This window comes from Malaclemys terrapin, chromosome 9, assembly GCF_027887155.1.
Source record: "Malaclemys terrapin pileata isolate rMalTer1 chromosome 9, rMalTer1.hap1, whole genome shotgun sequence".
In the NCBI taxonomy this organism is placed as follows: domain Eukaryota; kingdom Metazoa; phylum Chordata; order Testudines; family Emydidae; genus Malaclemys; species Malaclemys terrapin.
In genome coordinates, this window is record NC_071513.1 from 103,064,639 (window position 1) to 103,083,494 (window position 18,856).

Sequence of the window (18,856 nt, forward strand, 5' to 3'; positions counted from 1 at the left end):
TTTCCCGGCACATCTGGCAGGGCAGATTCCCGCCCCTCCCTCCCCGCGCACAGCTGGAGGGCTCGTCCCTGCTGCCGGGAAAGCTCCGCCCACGCCGCCGAGGGGAAGGAAACCCTCCTTCGTTTGCATAATAAGACGTCACTGGGGGAGGCCGGGCCAATCAACCCCGCGGAGGGCGGAGTCTGGGAGGGGCGCTGGGCGGCGGGGAAGGTGCCGTAAGGAAAAGGGAAGAAGTCGCGGCACTCGGGCTGCGCTGCGTGCGGGACCCTCCGGCTGCGTGGCCCCTGGCGCCCCGGGGCAGGTGAGTGAGCCGGGTCGCGGGTTGGCGCTGGGGCAGATGTGGGGTCCTGGAGCGCCAGATATGGGGTCCCAGATGTGAGGTCCCGCAGCGCCAGATGTGGTGCAGAGCCAGATGTGGGGTGGTGCAGAGCCAGATGTGGAAGCGCAGCTGTGGGTCCGGGCCCGGGCTCCGGATCGACTCCCCCTTGCTCAGCGGGCATCGCGGGGAGCTGGGGGGCTCGTTTCCCCTCCCGATCCTCTCCGGGGCTGGTGTCGGGGAGCCCCCGCCCGTGACACCCCGGCTGCGAGCCCCGGGGAAGGCGGGCTGGGTTCCTTCTCGCCCTGGGCTGGTCCCTGGCGTGTAAACGGCCCCTGAGCGCGGCTGCCCGACCATGGGCAGTCGCTCCGGTGCGCTAAGGGATGGCAGGCCTGTGTCCCACGCGATTTCGCGAACTTTCAGCCCTCTGCAGAAAACTTTGCAAACACGAAATGTGTGGGGGTTGGGTTTTTGTTGTTGTTTGTTAAATCTTAACAGTTTTTTATTTTTTTAATTTTTAAAAATCCTGCACAGTTTCTTTTTCTTTGTGTTCTAGCTCTGCCACAGATGTAGCCCTAGTTAAATCACTTAATCCCCCCGCCCAACCCCGCGCCTCGTGCCTCAGTTTCCCCGTCCATAACATGGGGAAATTAATTTGACCTGGTGAAAAAAGGGACAAAGTAAATCACAAATATGTGAGCAGGAGGAGGAAGCAGAAAGGTTAAAAGGCTTAATTCATTGATGTTTATAATGTGTTTTGAGATCTTGAGATGAAAGGCATTGTAAGTCATCACTGTTATCATGAAATGGAGAGCGAGGTAAATAATGAGCTTTGTAATTTAATTTAATTTAATTGCTTTGGCTCAATAAATTTACATACACCAGCTTTTCAGATCCCCAAGGTCACTTAGAATAGTAGAGATTAGGTGGAAAGGAAAGATGCACTAAACCGTGCAAGATAGATTTGATAGAGGACGCACCCAGTATTAAAATGATCATAGCGAAAAGGGCCACAAATGCACACCTCAGCTGCTTCCGCAGCACCTCCAGTATTCTCTGTATTCCCAGAAATGCAAACCGAGTTGCTTTAATTCTCTCCTTTGGACTGGGGTGTGTGCAGGGAAATTGGACATGTTGATTCCTTGCCACGCGTCCAGTGGCACGGGGTGTAACTTTAATTTTCATCTGCACTTCAAGCAGAAGAGCCTTCAGCAACGGCACTCTTGTGCTGTACATGGGGAGAAGAAGGGGGTGAGGGTGGGTCATACTGAAGATACAACATGAAAATAGAATGAAAAGGACATATCCAAGCATGCAGCGTTCCCTCCTGTTTGGCAATACAGAGAACAATCTGAACCTGATTAGACGCTGGCAGCAGCCGGACCCTTTTCGCCATGTGTGCTTGTGGAGGTCAGCTGCTTGCAGATAGAAAGCATTCTATAGCAGTATTTACAGAGAAACTGATGAAGTCTGGCTTGTTTTGTTGGAGCAGGGAGAAAGGCAGAGCATGGGGACTACATCTTGTAAGCCCTGCAGTTCTGTGACCTATGTGGGTTTCACATGAGTTGATTAATAAACACCACCAGGGACTGTCTCTCACTATGTGTTTGTACTGTGTCTGGAAGAATGGGTCCCTGATTTTGAGGCCTGTAGGTGTTATTGTAATACAAAACACACACATACACACCTCTGTGGTCTTCCTGATGGCCACTCTTTCGTGGTTCAGCTAGTGATGATGCGCTGGCAAAATGTTTTAAACGTCCTTTCCTATTTTAAATAATTGGCTTTATTTTCATTTATTTTGTCATTGCACCAACTGCTTCTTTTATTTCTGAGATCCCAGCACGCACCTGATCAGATGTAATTAAAGCCGTTAATTTTCCTGACAGTCTGTTTTTAACTCTGCTGCCTTCTTTGTGGTCCCCGACTGGTCGCTGAGCAGAAGTCCCTGAACTTAGATTTACACCCAGAGAAGGCTTGCAACCTGACGTCCAATATCATTTATTAACTGTACTATAGACAGTATAAAGAGCTATTTATAACAGGCTGCTCTTGGCAGCCCCAGGGTATTTGCGTATTTTATTGTCATGCACCTGGCAGAAAACATATCTAGCATGTGTATGGATGGAGCTGGGAGCCAGGGCACCACCTTGTCCAAGCAGCTTCGTGATTATATTGTAGGGTGCTGTCACAGGCACCCTGCTTTCCTGTTCCCACAGCGTATGTAGCTCTGGTGAGCAGTGAAAGATACAGCTGGATGCGTGTTGTATAGGCTGCTCATGTGGAAATACCCACAGAGTTCCCCTCTGATATGGACTTATCTACCGGATTTGTCTGTTTTCTATGCTCCACTTGGGTAAGTGATTTTGCTCTGGCATAACATGGGAGAGGGGCTGGGCACGGGGCATTGGGGAGCAGTAGGCAGAGATGGGGAGGAGTGAGAATCGGACATAGGAGGCTGGGTGGGATGTGGAGAACATGGTGTTGAGGCAGAAACAAGGGGCTGGGGGAGCGTGTTGGCGGGGGAAAGATAGACCTTGGTGGCTAGGACAAACTGAGGGGCAGCCTAGGGATGAGAGGGGTTTGGGGAACATTGGGGTAAAGGTTTGAATTGGAGGAGCGGGCAGTGACGGGTAGCTGGGGTGCATAAAGGTGAGAGGGTGGGTGGGCTCCAGGCTGGAAGGTGCATGAGGTGAGGAGGTAGGTAGGACTGGATGCATGAGGGTGAATGGAGAGCATAGAAGTGAGGGGACTCTGGGGGCTTGCCTAAGGGCGAAGAGGGGAGGCAAGGAGGTGATAGGCCACTTAGAGGCCTAGCGGGGGCCTGGGGATAAAGAGGAACCTAGGGGGCTGGGAGAGACACTGAGGCCAAGGGGTGCCCAGGTGAGCTGTAGGACCAGGGGAAGCTCAGCAGGCCGGGATTGTCTCTTTCTGAAGCGCACACCCTAGAAGGTGGAGAAGAGAGAGAGATTTTTGTCTGAACTGCACTCCTCAGGGCTGACCTTGCGAGGCGCTGTGGGCCTCCAACTAGGAGCCATGCAGTCAGCTTCTGCTGAAGTCCATAGGAAGCCCCAGCGCTGCCTCCTATTCCCTCCCATCTCTTATCATCCCCTTGAATTTTATTTCAGTCCTTGACAAGCAGAGGACGCTGCCGGCTGTCAAACCCTCTCTCCTTTTGATAGGAGTCTGGGGTGGCACAGGCAGAATTTGCCCTGCAGAACGCTTATTACAGCTGATGACGTGTGAGAAGGAAAGAACCCAGCTTGTCTCGTAGAGTCCAAGCTGAGTTTTCAGGGCTGGTAGTTAGAGAAGCTGCAACCTGTGTGTGGATGTGTGTAAAATATGCCAGCCAACTGCTTCAGCCATGCTGTGCTGGTCTTTCATTGACTCTTACAGTCAAGGTGAAGTGAAGTGCTTTAGAAAATAAAAATACATTCGCCTAAAAATACAAGTGGCTCCATGTTAGCAATGAGCTGAGACACGTGCAGTGTTGAAGATCTGAGTTCAAGACCTCCTCGGGGTGTCTTTCTCCCAGCATAGCTGGTGGTTTTCACCGACACTGAAAGCAGAGCGGAGAACTGCATCCTTGGACAGTCCTGCTTATTTAGCTGAGTTGGTAGCACCCTGTGGCTCACAGCCGGTGTTCCTTCCAGCAGTGCTGTCTCAGCAAGGTAGACCAGATGCAGTGGCAGAAGGAAAGAATAGAGAGTTGTCATGTTTGCCACGCGTAAACTGACTTCTCTGTCCCTGCCAGTTCCAGGCCACCTGGGAATCTGGAAATTACTTGGAGGCAGAGCTCACGCAAATCCTTTTCCAACTGTGGAGCTGCCTGGCCTGTAACCCCAGCCCACTTCTTCTTAGGGTGACCAGACAGCAAATGTGAAAAATCGGGACAGGGGTGGGAGGGCTAATAGAAACCTATTTAAGAAAAAGACCCCAAAATCGGGACTGTCCCTATAAAATCGGGACATCTGGTCACCCTAACTTCTCTACAAGCTGCCATCAGCTGAATGGAGCATCCTGAAATTAGGCTTCTGCTAGATTGACACCAAATATCCTCTTAATTTGGGCCTGAATTTAGGATTTTTTTCCCCAAAACATAAGGCTAATTTAATGTTTCTCTGAAAAAAGCCCATAACATTGCAGCATTCACAGGAGGGACAAAACTTGAAACTGGAGAGACATGAAATTGAAGTGTCAGTTTTTGTTGTGTGACCGAGAAAGGCAGAAGTACAGGAAAAATAATGAAAAAGCAAATTGGCTTTTCGAAGAGTCTTCAGTTGTAGTAATCTAAGGTGTTGTCAGGACTGCAAGGACAGTTTGTTAAAAAAGAAATGTTTAATCTGTTACCGTCTCTTTAATTTAGATGCACAGTGTTTTCTTAAACTTTCTAGATTCCTTGTATTAGACAAATCAAAAAGCAAGACAGACAATTTTGTCGTAGTCCTTGATTTTGCCGGCATTTATGCACGTGAGTAACTTTATGCATGTGAATAGTTCAATGGGACCATGCTTGTTTATAATTTACTCATGTGCATGAGTGACGGCACGACACTGGCCTTCATGCTTAGAGCTAACTGAATGTCACATTATTATTAATTATTATTATTAGGGCTGTCAAGCGATTTAAAAAATTAATCGTGATTAATCATGTGATTAATCGCACTCTTAAACAATAATAGAATACTATTTATTTAAATATTTTTGGATGTTTTCTATTTTTTCAAATGTATTGATTTCAATTACAACACCGAATACAAAGTGTACAGTGCTCACTTTATATTTAGTTTTGATTACAAATATTTTCCCAGTAAAAAACAAAATAAATAGTATCTGTCAATTTATCTAATACAAGTACTGTAGGGCAATCTCTTCATCATGAAAGTTGAACGTACAAATGTAGAATTATGCACACAAAAAACTGCATTCAAAAAATAAAACAATGTAAAACTTTAGAGCCTACAAGTCCACTCAGTCCTACTTCAGCCAATTGCTCAGACAAGTTTGGTTACAATCTGCAGGAGATAATGCTGCCCGCTTCTTGTTTACAATGTCACCTGAAAGTGAGAACAGGCATTCGCATGGCACTGTTGTAGCCAGCGTCACAAGATATTTACATTCCAGATGCGCTAAATATTCATATGTCCCTTCATGCTTCAACCACCATTCCAGAGGACATGCGTCCATTCTGATGACGGGTTTTGCTCAATACAATCCAAAGCAGACCAACGTATGTTCATTTTCATCATCTGAGTCAGATGCCACCAGCAGAAGGTTGATTTTCTTTTTTTTTTTTGGTGGTTTGGGTTCTGTAGTTTCCGCATTGGAGTGATGCTCTTTTAAGATTTCTTAAAGCACGCTCCATACCTCATCCCTCTCAGATTTTGGAAGGCACTTCAGATTCTTAAACCTGGGGTTGAGTGCTGTAGCTATCCTTAGAAATCTCACATTGGTACCTTCTTTGCATTTTGTCAAATCTGCTGTGAAAGTGTTCTTAAAAAAAAATGTGTGCTGGGTCAGCATCCGAGACTGGCAGAATGTGGGTAAAACAGAACAGGACACATACAATTCTCTCCCAAGGAGTTCAGTCACAAATTTAATTAACGCACTATTTTTTTAATGAGCATCATTAGCATGGAAGCATTTCCTCTGGAATGGTGGCTGAAGCATGAAGGGGCATACAAATGTTTAGTATATCTGGCATGTAAATACCTTGCAACGCCGGCTACAAAAGTTGCCATGCGAATACCTGTTCTCACTTTCAGGTGACATTGTAAATAAGAAGTGGGCAGCATTATCTCCTGTAAATGTAAACAAACTTGTTCGTCTGAGCGATTGGCTGAACAAGCAGTAGGACTGAGTGGACTTGTAGGCGCTAAAGTTTTACATTGTTTTGTTTTTGAGTGCTGTTATGTAACAAAAACAATCTACATTTGTAAGGTACACTTTCACAATAAAGCGATTGCACTACAGTACTTGTATGAGGTTAACTGAAAAATACTATTTCTTTTGTTTATTATTTTTACCGTGCAAATATTTATAATAAAAATAATAATATAAAGTGAGCACTGTGCACTTTGTGGTGTAATAGAAATCAATATATTTGAAAATGTAGAAAAACATCCAAAAATATTTAATACATTTCAATTAGTATTCTATTGTTTAACAGTGCGATTAATCGCGATTAATTTGTTTGAGTTAATCGCGTGAGTTAACTGCAACTAATCAACAGCCCTAATATTATTATTATTATTTATTTGTTTTACCATAGTGCCCAGGGGCCCTAGACATGGCCCATTGTGCTAGGTGCTATACAAACCCAGAACAAAAAGACACTACTTGCCCCAAACAGTTTACTGTCTAAGACAAGAGACAACAGTTGGATATAGATTGAGGCGAGAGTACCAGGAAACAATGAGACAGTATTGGTCAGCATGATGCACATAACCTTATCTAGCTCTATATTTATATCAGGGTTAGTAAGAAGCATGCTACATTTTTCCTCAGAGAGATTTTACGTTTGTTTTGCCTTTTTCTTTTTGTTTACACTTGTAGTTCTTTCTTTCTTCTTGATTGTTTTACCTTTGGTCCTAGGTCTAAATAATGACCTAATTGCTGTTAATTCCACCATAGGGGAATCAGATTTTTGAACGGGTAGAAATCATTTCTACCTGTTAGGTTAACACTAGTGGTTTAAGGTGTTACATTGTGACTTGGAATGAGGCCAAATGTTCTGGTGCTTGATTTAAGATTCTCCTGGTGATATTTAATCTGGCTTTTTTAATCATTTAAGAAACCAAGAGGAATGTAGTTAGATTTACAAAATGCATTTGGGCATATGCTCAACATCCTTTTTAATAAAACCTAGCAGCTCAATCTTGCTCAGGCTGAAGTCAGTCGTTGTTTAGCTACTGACTTCTATGAGAACAGGAACGAGCCCTTATTCCGGCAAAGGTTTTACTGAAAGACGTCTATTTTTTCACAGCAATAAATTGCGTTTCTTTTGCGCCCATCTGTTGGGGCTTCCCATGTGCCCAGCAAACCAGCCAGAGACAGTTTGTTCTAAGGAGAGTTGCTAAATAATTGTTGTTATTTAAACCCGTGTTTTCAGTGGTGGGTAACCAGTGCATTCCTCCATGACCCCGCCACGGCCTACAGAACTAAGGGAATTAATTGAATATTTTGCACCTGCAGGGTATTTGATAGCCTCACATCTCTAAGCACATTAAAAACATTGATTAAGATTCACACTTCCCCTGTGAGGTAGGAAGGTATTGTACTCCTTAGGTAGGTGGGGAAAGTGTAGCATGAAAAGATTATGGCCCAAATTCTCATGAGCTTCCACTAATTTAGGGCATCTCAGTTTTGGGGGCCGAGATCCTCAAAGGTATGTAGACACCTGACTCCCATTGCCCAGTTTGAGTCACCAAGGTCCTGATTGTCAGAAGGGCTGACTACCGTGGGTGCTCTGTACCCAGGGCCGGCTCTACGTTTTTTGCCACCCCAAGCGAAAAAAAAGAGTGCCGCCCCTTCGTAACAACTCCCCCCGAGCGCCGCGCCACCGAAACACCCCCCCCGAGCACTGCACCATCGAAACACCTCCCCTGCCGACAGCCCCCCCGAGCGCCGCCCTGCCGAAACACCCCCCCAAGCACCATGCTGCCCCACCCCACCAAAACACCCCCCCCGAGCGCTGCGCCGCCGAAACAAAAACAAACAAAAACCTTGAGCGCCGCCTAGCTGAACCAAAAAAAACCCAACCAAAAAAACCCCCTTGCGCCGGCCCCCCGAAAGAAAACAAACAAAAAATAAAAAAAAACCCCGAGCGCCCCCCCTTACAAGGTGCTGAACCAAGCACGTGCTTAGTCGGCTAGTGCCTGGAGCCGGCCCTGTCTGTACCTCTGAAAGTCAGGGCTTAGATGTCTCATGTTGGTCAACCAAAACTGGAGGAACCCTAAGTTAGGGGTCACTTTAGAAAACTTTTCCTAAGGGACATAGTCAAGGGCAAAGCAAATCATGTGCAGAGCTGGGAGCAGAACCCTAACTCCTAGTCCCTTGCTCTAATTAGTACCACACTGCAAAAGGTAGGCACAGTGCAAAACCAAACAAAACCCCAACCAAACAAAAAGAATCCCGCCTCGGCCCACTTAGATTTGTCAGTGATTGCGGATAAAAAGCCCTGAGCTGCGTAGAAATCCTTTACCCCTAAGTCTAGGGCTTTGCAAGCAAATTGTAAATACAGATAAATTATTTATTTTCTTCCGAATGATCCCGCCCTTATTTACAAATGCTTGCGATAAGGCAGGAAAATCTCTACACTGTTGCACAACTCGGTCAGGCTGGCAAAGATGTGGAGGTTGGTGTACACTGAATAAGCACACGCTCTTGCACAAGGACTGTCTCTTGGCTCTCGAAACACTTGACTTTAGCCACCCGTGCTTGTTAAAGTTCTGCTAGAGGCAGGCGCCGGCAGATGGAGATGTGGGGAATACCTTAGGGGTCTGACACTCAGACGCCTTCAGACAAATAACGTCCTCCTGCCAGAATGATGGGCTGCGCTGAGCCCGGGACCTTTACCCAATGTCTGAAGGGGACATTGATGGTCTGAGCTGGTCCCTTGCACGTTGCTGGTCCCGTTCTCCCCTCCTGGTTCCCAGAAAATGCCCACCTAGCCCTTTCCTGCCCACCCACCTGCATTGTTGGGGGTGGGCTGGCAAAGCAGACTCGTTGCACTCCCCACCCGATTCCGGGCAGGTGTCTTCAGAGAGGTGTGCAGCCTGCCTCCTCACCCGCCCCGCCAGCCGCAACGTCACTGCTGGAGTCCTCTACGCTGTGTCGGAGAAGCCGCAGAGCATGCCGGGCGGGGGTGAGCACCGCCTTAGTGAGAGAGGCCAGGGTGTGGGCAGCTAGTCCCGGTGGCTGGGAGGGGTAGCCAAGGTGTGGGTGTGGGGAGAACAGCGCCAATGGGGAGCCCTTCGAGTGTGACTGGGGACCCCGAGGCCTGTTCTGGGGAGGGTAGGAGCTCAGCCCAGCCATATTCATCTTTCCCTGTCCCCCAGGGAGAACCTCTCCCCCTTCCTGGAGCTCTGTGTCAGAGGAGCAGCCTGCAGCTCTCCTCCCGCGTCAGCTGGAGCCCGAGTCCCTGTGGGATTCAGTAACCACATGCTGCCGACAGGGCCAGGCAGACCTGGGCTGGGCCAGGCTATGGGACTGTCAGTGTCTGGGGCAGGGACTGGCTTTTTGTGGGAGTGTGCAGCACCCAGGACAGAGTAAGAGTATGGGACGGGAGACGGAATCCACCCAGAGGGGCTGGGAATTCCTAGCTCACCGAATGCAGCGTTCCTGCCACGTGGCAAACAGAGTGCGTCCGTCCCTACCGGGCTCCCTACGTTACAGAGAGTCTAAGTGGTGGTTGCCAAAGGGGGTGAGCCTGTTGCTCCAGGGCCGCCGTCCTCCTCCTCTCTCGCTCCGTACTGCGAGGGATACAGCTCAGCACCAGCGAATCATGCTGTGCAACGGGCCGTGGTTTTTCAGCCCCGCCGCTTAGCTCAGGGCCATAACAGCGTAAGGCAGTGAAATTCAAAGGAGCTCTGTCCATATCCACTGGGTGCACCCAACGGGTATTTGCTGATAAGCAGCGTCAAGGGGCGAAAGGGGAAATTCTGACTGTATTTTTTGTGTGTGTGCATAGATCTTTCTAAAGGAATGCCGTGGCTGAGCAGTAAGGAGGCGGCGGGGTTTGGTTGTGGGCGGTGCAGATTTTACAGTAATAAAGCACCCACTTCCTGGCAGCTGGGACTTGAAAACCCCAGAAATGAGACACTTGGAACTGTGGAGGTTTTAGCCTGAAGTGGTTTGTCTGCCTTGTGCCTGCGCCTCGCAGCCTCTGGAAATGTCAGCACTGCATACATTACCTTTTGTTTGTCCTTCAGCTTGGGGGATAAATTCATTGACCTCCTGAAATCAATCATATTCTCCCTGAATAATAAATATTGATGATCATCACAGCATTCCACTGCTACTTTGAGTTCCGTTCCAGCCCTCCCTGCTTGTAGGTGCATGAGACACAGGTTCTCCTAGAAGGCTGCTCTCTAGATGCTTTCCATGGTATTTTAGGGTCCCTTTGTTTCAAAGTACATTTAATACTGCTGGTGAAGGGTGCCTAGTTGTGTCCTCTGGGCAGGTAAGCACAGGCACGGCTGGGACAAGTTTCCCATGCTTAGTGGTGTGCTGGGGATACCTAGGGGCCATCTGGAATCCCCCTTGTTAAAATCCTCCCAGCCAATTTAGGGAGCTCACCCCTCACCCCCTCCCGCCAGCGATCATCTGTCTTCAGGGCTCTTAAAAATATTTCTCACGAGCAGATTTGTTTTGCCGTCATAATCCATCCATCCAGCAGACTTACCAGGCCACCATCAGCATGGTATCTGAGAGCCTCACAATCTGTGTGGTGTTTGACCTCCCAACACCTGTCTAAGGTAGCACAGTGCTATTATCCCCATTCTGCAGATGGGGAACTGGCGCCCCGAGAGGCTAAGTGACTTACTCAAGGTCCCACAGGAAGTCTGTGCTGGAGAAAATCGAATGCAGATCAGCGTCCTAACCATTCGGCCCTCCTTAGCGCATTAGATTGCATCACGTATCAGGTCTCTCCTTCACTCACCGCTTCCCATTAACATTGCTCAGTGCACTCAGTGTGTTTTTTAGGAATTAAGTATAAACCTGGTCAGCAAAAATCCCACCCTCGGATGAGTTTGTTTCCCCACTGGTGTCTCCTCTTTCCCTTGTTACGATTATGAGCAGGTGGTTTTGTTTAAATGGGGGGAGGGAGGGGAATGAACAGATTGCCCTGTCCCATACTTGGGTCCCTCAGCAATTTGCTTGGCCCTGCCCCCTTGCATGGGCTTCGACAGAGGCTTTGCAGGGACCCCTTGTTAAAATATTACCAGCATGTCACTGTCCCAGTGCTCCTCAGCCCTGCCCTAGGCTGGATTTGAATTGGCTCCCAAGAGGTGAATGGGTCTTTTTTCGCTATTTTTTTTCACTCTGGCTGAATTGCAAATGGCTATAGGGATTTTAAGAAAAATCAAGATATAAATGACATCAAATCTGCCTTCTAGCAGAGACATAGGGCCCGATCCAAAACCCACCCGAGCCAATGGGAATCTTCAGTGGGAGTTGGAACAGACCCCAAGTTTGCAAAAGCTCAGTCCTAAAAGGAGGAATGTGTGAAACAAAGGATTATAACAGACGCAGCTTTAACAATAGCTATTGCTGTCTTGTGTCTGCTATAAAATAAGGACATTATAGACACACTCCAAAGAAAGATGGATACATGGTTTTTAAAAAAAAAAGTCAGCCTTGCTTCTCAGCTAAGGTCTCAAACACTTGGGTTTTGTCTACACAGGGATTTTAGCCAGTGAGGCAACTATGCTGCTGGTGCTGCAAATGCCTGGATGGTTTTTACCAGTGCAGCTTTCATCCGGGTGCGCTGAAGTAATGGAAATCATGCTGCATGAGTGTAAACTGTGTCTTTGCTAGGGGTTGATACTGGAGTAGCTCCACGGTTGGCTCCCATCCCAATGGAGAAGATGCCTGAGCTATTGAAAATGGTCTGTGTAGGCCTGGTTGCGGAGCTGGCGATGTAGCAACGTGTGGGGTTTGGTGGTGATTGCACAGCAGAGGATGGGGAAAAATGAAACTTCATGGTTCTTGAAATGGGACATTGTGACACTGGGGAACTTTTCTTCGCCGATGTCTGGATGAGTGACTTGCTGGGTCAAAGGACGGGCAGAGAATTGGAGAGATTTGTGAAGTGTCAACGTAAGGGGTAGGCAGGAGACAGGTTTCTGTCCCACCAGAATGTTTGAGATTTTAAAAAAGAATTCCTCTCCCAAATCAGGAAGAAAAAATGAATTATTGATTTTTATGCTAAATTTTCATGAACTGACAAACTGAAAAAAATGTCAGTTAATGTCAATCAAAATGTTTTGTTCTGATAATTCCAAAATGTTTCATTTCAATTTATAAGAACATAAGAATGGCCGTACTGGGTCGGATCAATGGTCCATCTAGCCCAGTGTCCTGTCATCCGACAGTGGCTGGTGCCAGGTGCTTCCGAAGGAGCGAACAGAACAGGGCAATTATCGAGTGATCCATCCCCTGTCGTCCAGTTCCAGTATCTGGCAGTCAGAGGCTTAGGGACACAGAGCATGGGGTTCATCCCTGACCACGTTGGCTAATAGCCATTGATGGACCTGTCCTCCATGTCTATGGATTTTGATCTGGTTTTTTTTCTGTTTTTAATATTAAGTGAAATTTTGCAACGAAAAGTCATTTTGAACCAGAAAACCAAAACTTTTCATTTGGAAAAATATCAAAATGTTCTGTTATGACAATTCTAAAACACTTTTTTTTCCAACTGTATTGAGTTGGCAAATTCCTCAAAATTAGCTCTTTTCTACAGACAGTTCTGGTTTTGATAAATCGGTATTTTTGGTGGGGAGAAAAAAGTTTTGTTGAAAGGGAAGCCTAGACAGTGACATTTTTCAGACATCTTCACCCCCCCAGTAGGCGCCTCCCATTCCGTCCCCTCCACTGGACAGGGCACAGATTGGTTCTGCTGATGGTCTCCTTTTGTCTGAAAAAAGCCACTTCCTATTTCAAATCTGCTGATTGCAGAGATCTCCAGCAGGTGGGATTTAAATGTCATCACCCAGCCATGGCAATTTTCCTCATGCTGTAAACCACTAGCCACGGGATCCAGCCAGGAGCTTTCCTCAGCGAACATCTCCCGTGCACCAGCCGAGCTCCAGATACAAGCACTCTGTCCATTGGAGTGCTGCCTTGTCGCCTTGAAGATGTGGGTTGCTGCTGTGATCCCCTGCATGATCTGTTTCTGTTTGTATGCCGGGGCCAGTCAAAGCCATGCAGCCGGGAATCCTCCTTTTTTCACAGATTCCAAGGCCAGGAGGGACCGTTGTGATCATTTAGTCTGACTTCCTGTAGAACACAGTCCGGAGAATGTTCCCAAAATAATTCCTAGGGCCGAGCTTTTAGAAAAACATCCAATCTTGAAATTGATCTGTGATAGAGAATCCACCACGACCCTTGGCAAATTGTTTCAGTGGTTAATTACTATCACCGTTAAAAATGTACGCCTTATTTGCTGTTTGAATTTGTTTAGCTTCAACTTCCAACCCTTGGTTCATTTTATACTGTCTGCTAGATTGAAGAACCCATTATTAAATATTTATTCCCTATGTATGGGGGATAGCTCAGTGGTTTGAGCATTAGCCTGCTAAACCCAGCATTGTGAGTTCAATCCTTAAGGGAGCCATTTAGGGAACAGGGGTAAAAATCTGTCTGGGGGTTGGACTAGATAACCTCCTGGGGTCCCCTCCAATTCTATGTAGATACTGGTGATCAAATCATCCCTTAACCTTTTCTTTAAGTGAAATTGATTGAGTTCCTGAGTCTATCACTATAAGGCAAGTTTACTAATCTTTTAATCATTCTTTGGGCTCTTCTCTAAACCCTCTCCAATTTATCAACATCCTTCTTGAGTTGTGATACCAGAACTGGACACAGTACTCCAGTTAAAATAACCTCTCTACTCCTACTCACGAGTCCCCTAGACATCCCAGGATCACATTAACTATTTTGGCCACTGTCACACCGGGAGCTCATATTTAGCTGATTATCCACCACAACCTCCAAATCTTTTTCAGAGTTCCCTGGATAGAGTCCCCCATCCTGCAAGCATGACAAAGAATGTATTCTTTGTTCCTAGATGTATACATTTAGCTGCATGAAAACACATGCACTTTGCTTGTGTCCCGCTTAGTAAGCAATCCACATCCCTCCGAATCAGTGACCTGTCCTCTGCATTATGTACCGCTCCCCCAAGTTTTGTGACATGTGCCCTCCTTCACTCCCCCCACCTCCCACTTCTCCCAAAGTGTTGGATTGCTTTGAATGCTGCTCCTGGTGTGAGGATGGGTTCCCTTCCCCAAAGAACAGCAAAACATTGTTTCCCTACCTGCTATTCACATCGGGCTTCATAGCGAAGGATTAACACTTTTCAAAACTGCGGGGCTTTAAGGTTATGGGAAGAAGAAGAAACAACCCTCCTTCTGCTCTGACATCCCTGGTGCAGGCAGCGCTACAAGAATGCGAAGCTCCAATTTGCCTTCCTGTCTGCTGTCAATCACCCGGGCCAAAGTAGAGTACTTCTGGAAGGCTTATGGGCCCCTCTTGAGCCAATGCAATGTGTATCTTATTTGTATAGGGTTTATAATGAATATATAATACAGGGTTTGGAAAACATTTACCAAGCACCTACTAGCCAGAGGACTAAAGCTACCGGCCTACTGGAAAGAGCTGAAAGGCCTGGTATAAATGAAAGTAGTGTCTGACAGTGTCCCCTGCAGAAGCAGCGATGGTGTTACCTGGCCCAAGGCAGATTTCTTTCTAATTCCCAGTAGTGAGCGATTGGCTTAAGAGGAGGGTTTAGATCTACTCTGTCTTGTGCCGGTTTCCTACCGGTGTAGCTCCATTGACATCAGTGGAGTTATTCCTGACTCTTGCTGGCGTATGTGGGATCCGAATTTTAATTTCTTGGGTGGGGAAAAGGGAGTCAATTTCTCTGCCTCTTGTCGGTGCTTCTATGGCCCTATTTCCATAGAATCTGAGTGCCTCACAGTCTGTGATGTATCTCTTATAGCTAGGCAGGAGCTGGATTTTCCGTTTGATGGGAAATAGGACAAGTTCAAAATATTTTTCTGTTCTGAAACAAAAGCAAAAATTTCAAACTTGCCCATGAAATGAAATTCCCCCATGTTCAATGCAATCGAAATGTTTCACTCTGATTTTGACATTTAAAATAAAATAGAATGTAAAATGAAAGAATTTTCGAGACAAAAATTCCTGGCCACCTCTAGTATTTATCCTCCCATCGGCCCTATGTAGCAGTGCTATTATCCCCATTGTACAGAGGGAAACGGAGGCACAGAGGTTAAGTGACTCACCTGGGGTCACACAGGAAGTCTGTGGCAAAGCAGGGAAATGAACTCATGTCTTCCAAATCCTACAGTAGTTCCCTAAGCACTGTACCATCCTTTCAGTGGCAATAGGCAATTGTTTTGGGCCTTCATCAGGGGCTTTTATTCTTAACGTGTCCCTAGATCATTCTGTCTCGCTGCTTCTTCTGTGTCACTGGTGACATGGGGCCAGATTCTGGGCTTAATTCGTGCCGGATGTAACTCCACTGGCTGTAGTATAGTCACAGCCGGGGTGGATTTGACCTTCAGGCGAGATGCATGTGTTTTTCTACGGGCAGAATTCAGCCTACCTCGTTGGCCGGCCGGACTGCCTCTGAGATTAGGGTACTCTGTGTGTAGTGGACTGGCCAGTGTATTCAGTATTGGATTGTTGTGGCAATTCCCCCTATTGCATTCTTAAAAGCTTCCTGCGAAGGGAGACTTTAATGAGCACACTGCTTCCCAGAGAGGGAACGTTGGGGTCTGAAAACCCACAGCGTCTGCTATTGCTCATGCTCTCGGCACAGTCCCGTGTGACGTTAGGCTGCTCGGAAGAGCTCTCCGTGGAACGTGCAAACTCACCACACTAATGGTTTGCTTCCTGGGAGATGTGTGCGGAAACCCTGAGAAACTCGAACAAACGGCAGTGTCATTCAATGCCAAAATCGCCTCCGGAAGAGTGATCTGGTCCGAAAAAAACCACAGTAAGTCCCAGCTAAATGGAGCCCAGATGGTTTATGCTACAGTTATTCTCTTCATTGCTTGATTTACTCCTGCAGATATTGAAAAGCAAGAATATGTCCTTAAGGGCTGAAGGGCCTTTTCCCAGCTTCCATTAGTGCATTTATCTTTTTCTTTGCAGCTGCTTTTGTTGACTGTCCCTTTCCCCCCCTCGTTGGTTCTCTTAGTTTCTTTGCTTTAATTATATTTTTTCTTGTATCCCTTGAATGCCAGGATAAAAAAATCCTAACTAAGCAACCAGCCATGGAATCATAGGACTGGAAGGGACCTCGAGAGGTCATCTAGTCCAGTCCCCTGCCCTTGTGGCAGGACTAAGTATTATCTAGACCATCCCTGACAGGTGTTTGTCCAACCTGCTCTTAAAAATCCCCAATGATGGAGATTCCACCACCTCCCCAGGCAATTTATTCCAGTGCTTCACCACCCTGACAGTTAGGAAGTTTTTCCTAGTGTCCAATCTAGGCCATCCTTGCCATCTAGGCCCATTGCTTCTTGTCAGTCTTCAACCCTTGTCCTGTGCAAGGTGTGGGCCAGGTTCTCCAGAGGAGCTGAGCTCTGACTGGGTGTGTTATCTGTGAATGATCCGAGAAACCTCCTCTGATGAGGAGAAGAAAGGAATCCTTTCCTCCTCCCGCACAGCACTGTGCAGGGGCTGTGCTGGGCACTAGAAGCCATCCATCGGGGAAGGAATCTATGAAGTGATGGGTCTCTGGCCCTGCTGCCCCATTGAACGGAGCCCTGGCGAGCACATGACATACACCCCTGTGTGCACCCCTCCAGAATTCTGGTCCCCCTGCAGTGAGCCAATTTCTATGGGAGACCTGAGAACCCAAGGGAGAAAGGGTCGTTTTGTCCTATGGGCAAACGATTGGAGCACAGGGTGGAGCCGTGAGAGCGCCTAGCCTGCATCTATCACCCATTTAGCTGGATCCTCCAGCCCAGTGCCTCCCTGGAGCCCTTCCAGGTACATCCAGGCAGTGCAGGACAGAGCGAGCTGTCCTCCTGGTTGTCAGTCTCAGCAGGGAGGCCAGAGACTGAACCAGCCTCTCACCCCAAGAGGTCAGCTCCTTGCTGGCCTGGCTTGAGGTGCACTAGTGGGGAGGGATAGCCGGGGGCGTGGGAGACCCGGGTTTAGTTCCCTGCTCTGCTCTCGCCTCCCTGTGTGCCTTGTCTTTCTGTGCCTCATTTGCTCCACCTCCCAGGGGTGCCACGAGGATGAACATACGGTTCTCAGATCCCACGGTGACGGGGGGCCGGATAGCGAGATAGGTGCATCCCAGAAGCTTGTGCCGTGCTGCCCATTGTCTTCCTCCAGGGCTGCTTTCCCCAAGGACCGAATTCAAAGGGGAGAAATGAAAGCCGATAAAGGGATGGAACCAATTGCTCACCAAACTTGGCACGCCGACTCAATCCGCCTTGCTAGCTTTCCCACATCTGCAGCCCTCCTCTTGGGCTGAGCATATTAACCTCCCAGCAAAGGCAGTGGGAGCTGAGAGTGCTCAGAGCTACTCAGCGCCTTGCAGGATTGATCCTGGAGAGAACTGCAGGGAGAAAGCAGGGCAGACCCCGCTCCTGCCATTTGGAGGCTGTTATTTCCCCCCCTGAAGTGTCCCATTAACTTTATCGGCCCTCTCAGCCGGAGCACTTAGTGGGAAGTCTTTGAGGGGAGCTTTCGTTCCATGTGCAGTAACGTGGCTTCTCCGCGAAAAGTAAAAACCTGTCAGGTCTTTAGAGGGGCTCAAGGACAGAGGCAGTGTAGTGGAAAATACAGCGTCGTTGTCCTTTAGAATGGGCGCAGGATCTTTGGACAGAAAAAGCTGTCGTTACTTCTGATGGTATTTTTTGCCCTGGTGTTGGATACGTTGTAAAGCAGTGAGCGATTCTGGGTGGTGTATGAGAACTCCAGGTAACGATGCATATGCAGAGAGCGGAGTAGCGAATTTGCAGAACTCCCATTACCTTTAGTGGAGCAAGCTCCGGCAGTGTCGGCTTAGACTGGGCATTAGGGGCCTGTGCCATTGTTCCTAGGGGTCCAGCTCTTAATTCTGAGTGTGTCCTGCAAAGAAATGCTCCCCTCCGTCACCCTGTGCATGCCATTGTACTTGTTCAATGGCAGAGCAGCCGATGAGTGCCAGACCAGGAATGGAGAAGTTGCTGTAATCTGACACGCTCTGTGTCTGTCTCCAATGATAAGATCTCCGGAGAGCCTGGAATGAACCAAAAATTAATCAAACTGTTGCGCTGCTCCGGATAATGCAACTGGGAGGAAGTTGCAGAAACACTTGATTTCATACTAAAAAAAAAAACCAAAAAAAAAAAATTGGGGCCAGTTTGTGGAGCCCTTAGGGGATCACCTTGCTCTTGGAAGTAGAGACCCATTGGCTTTAATAGGATTGTTTGGGGGAGCCAGTCCTCATCTGCACAGCTAAAGGATGCAAAAAAGAGCCCATTGAGATTAAGGCTGAATTCATGTCACGATGGGCGAGGGTATAGCAGCCCAGCTGATGGCAGTGGGCCAAACTCAGCCCTGGGGTAAGCGGGAGAAGCTCCCCTAAAGCCTCTTCCACCAAGGCTGACTTTGTCCTGTTTTGCGTAAATGGGGAGGGAGTGGGTTCCATGAAAAGTAGGAAGAGGGCTCATTTGTGGACTTATTTTGATGAGGAAACAGGGAAGACTTTGCTGCTCACAGAGTGGACTCTGCACACGCAAGAGAACACACAAGACGCTGTGATGTTTGTCATCGTCAGATCTGACAACA

General features: G+C 47.7%; 1 protein-coding gene across 3 annotated transcripts in view; it reads left to right on the forward strand.

Annotated features, from left to right (window-relative positions):
* Window positions 1-225: 225 nt before the first annotated feature.
* Window positions 226-18,856, forward strand: part of IL1RAP (interleukin 1 receptor accessory protein) — a 64,773-nt gene continuing 46,142 nt past the window's right edge. For all 3 annotated transcript variants that reach the window (XM_054040812.1, XM_054040810.1, XM_054040811.1), the window contains exon 1: window positions 226-301. The gene's annotated coding sequence lies outside the window, so the exon portion shown is untranslated. The remainder of the gene's footprint in view (window positions 302-18,856) is intronic.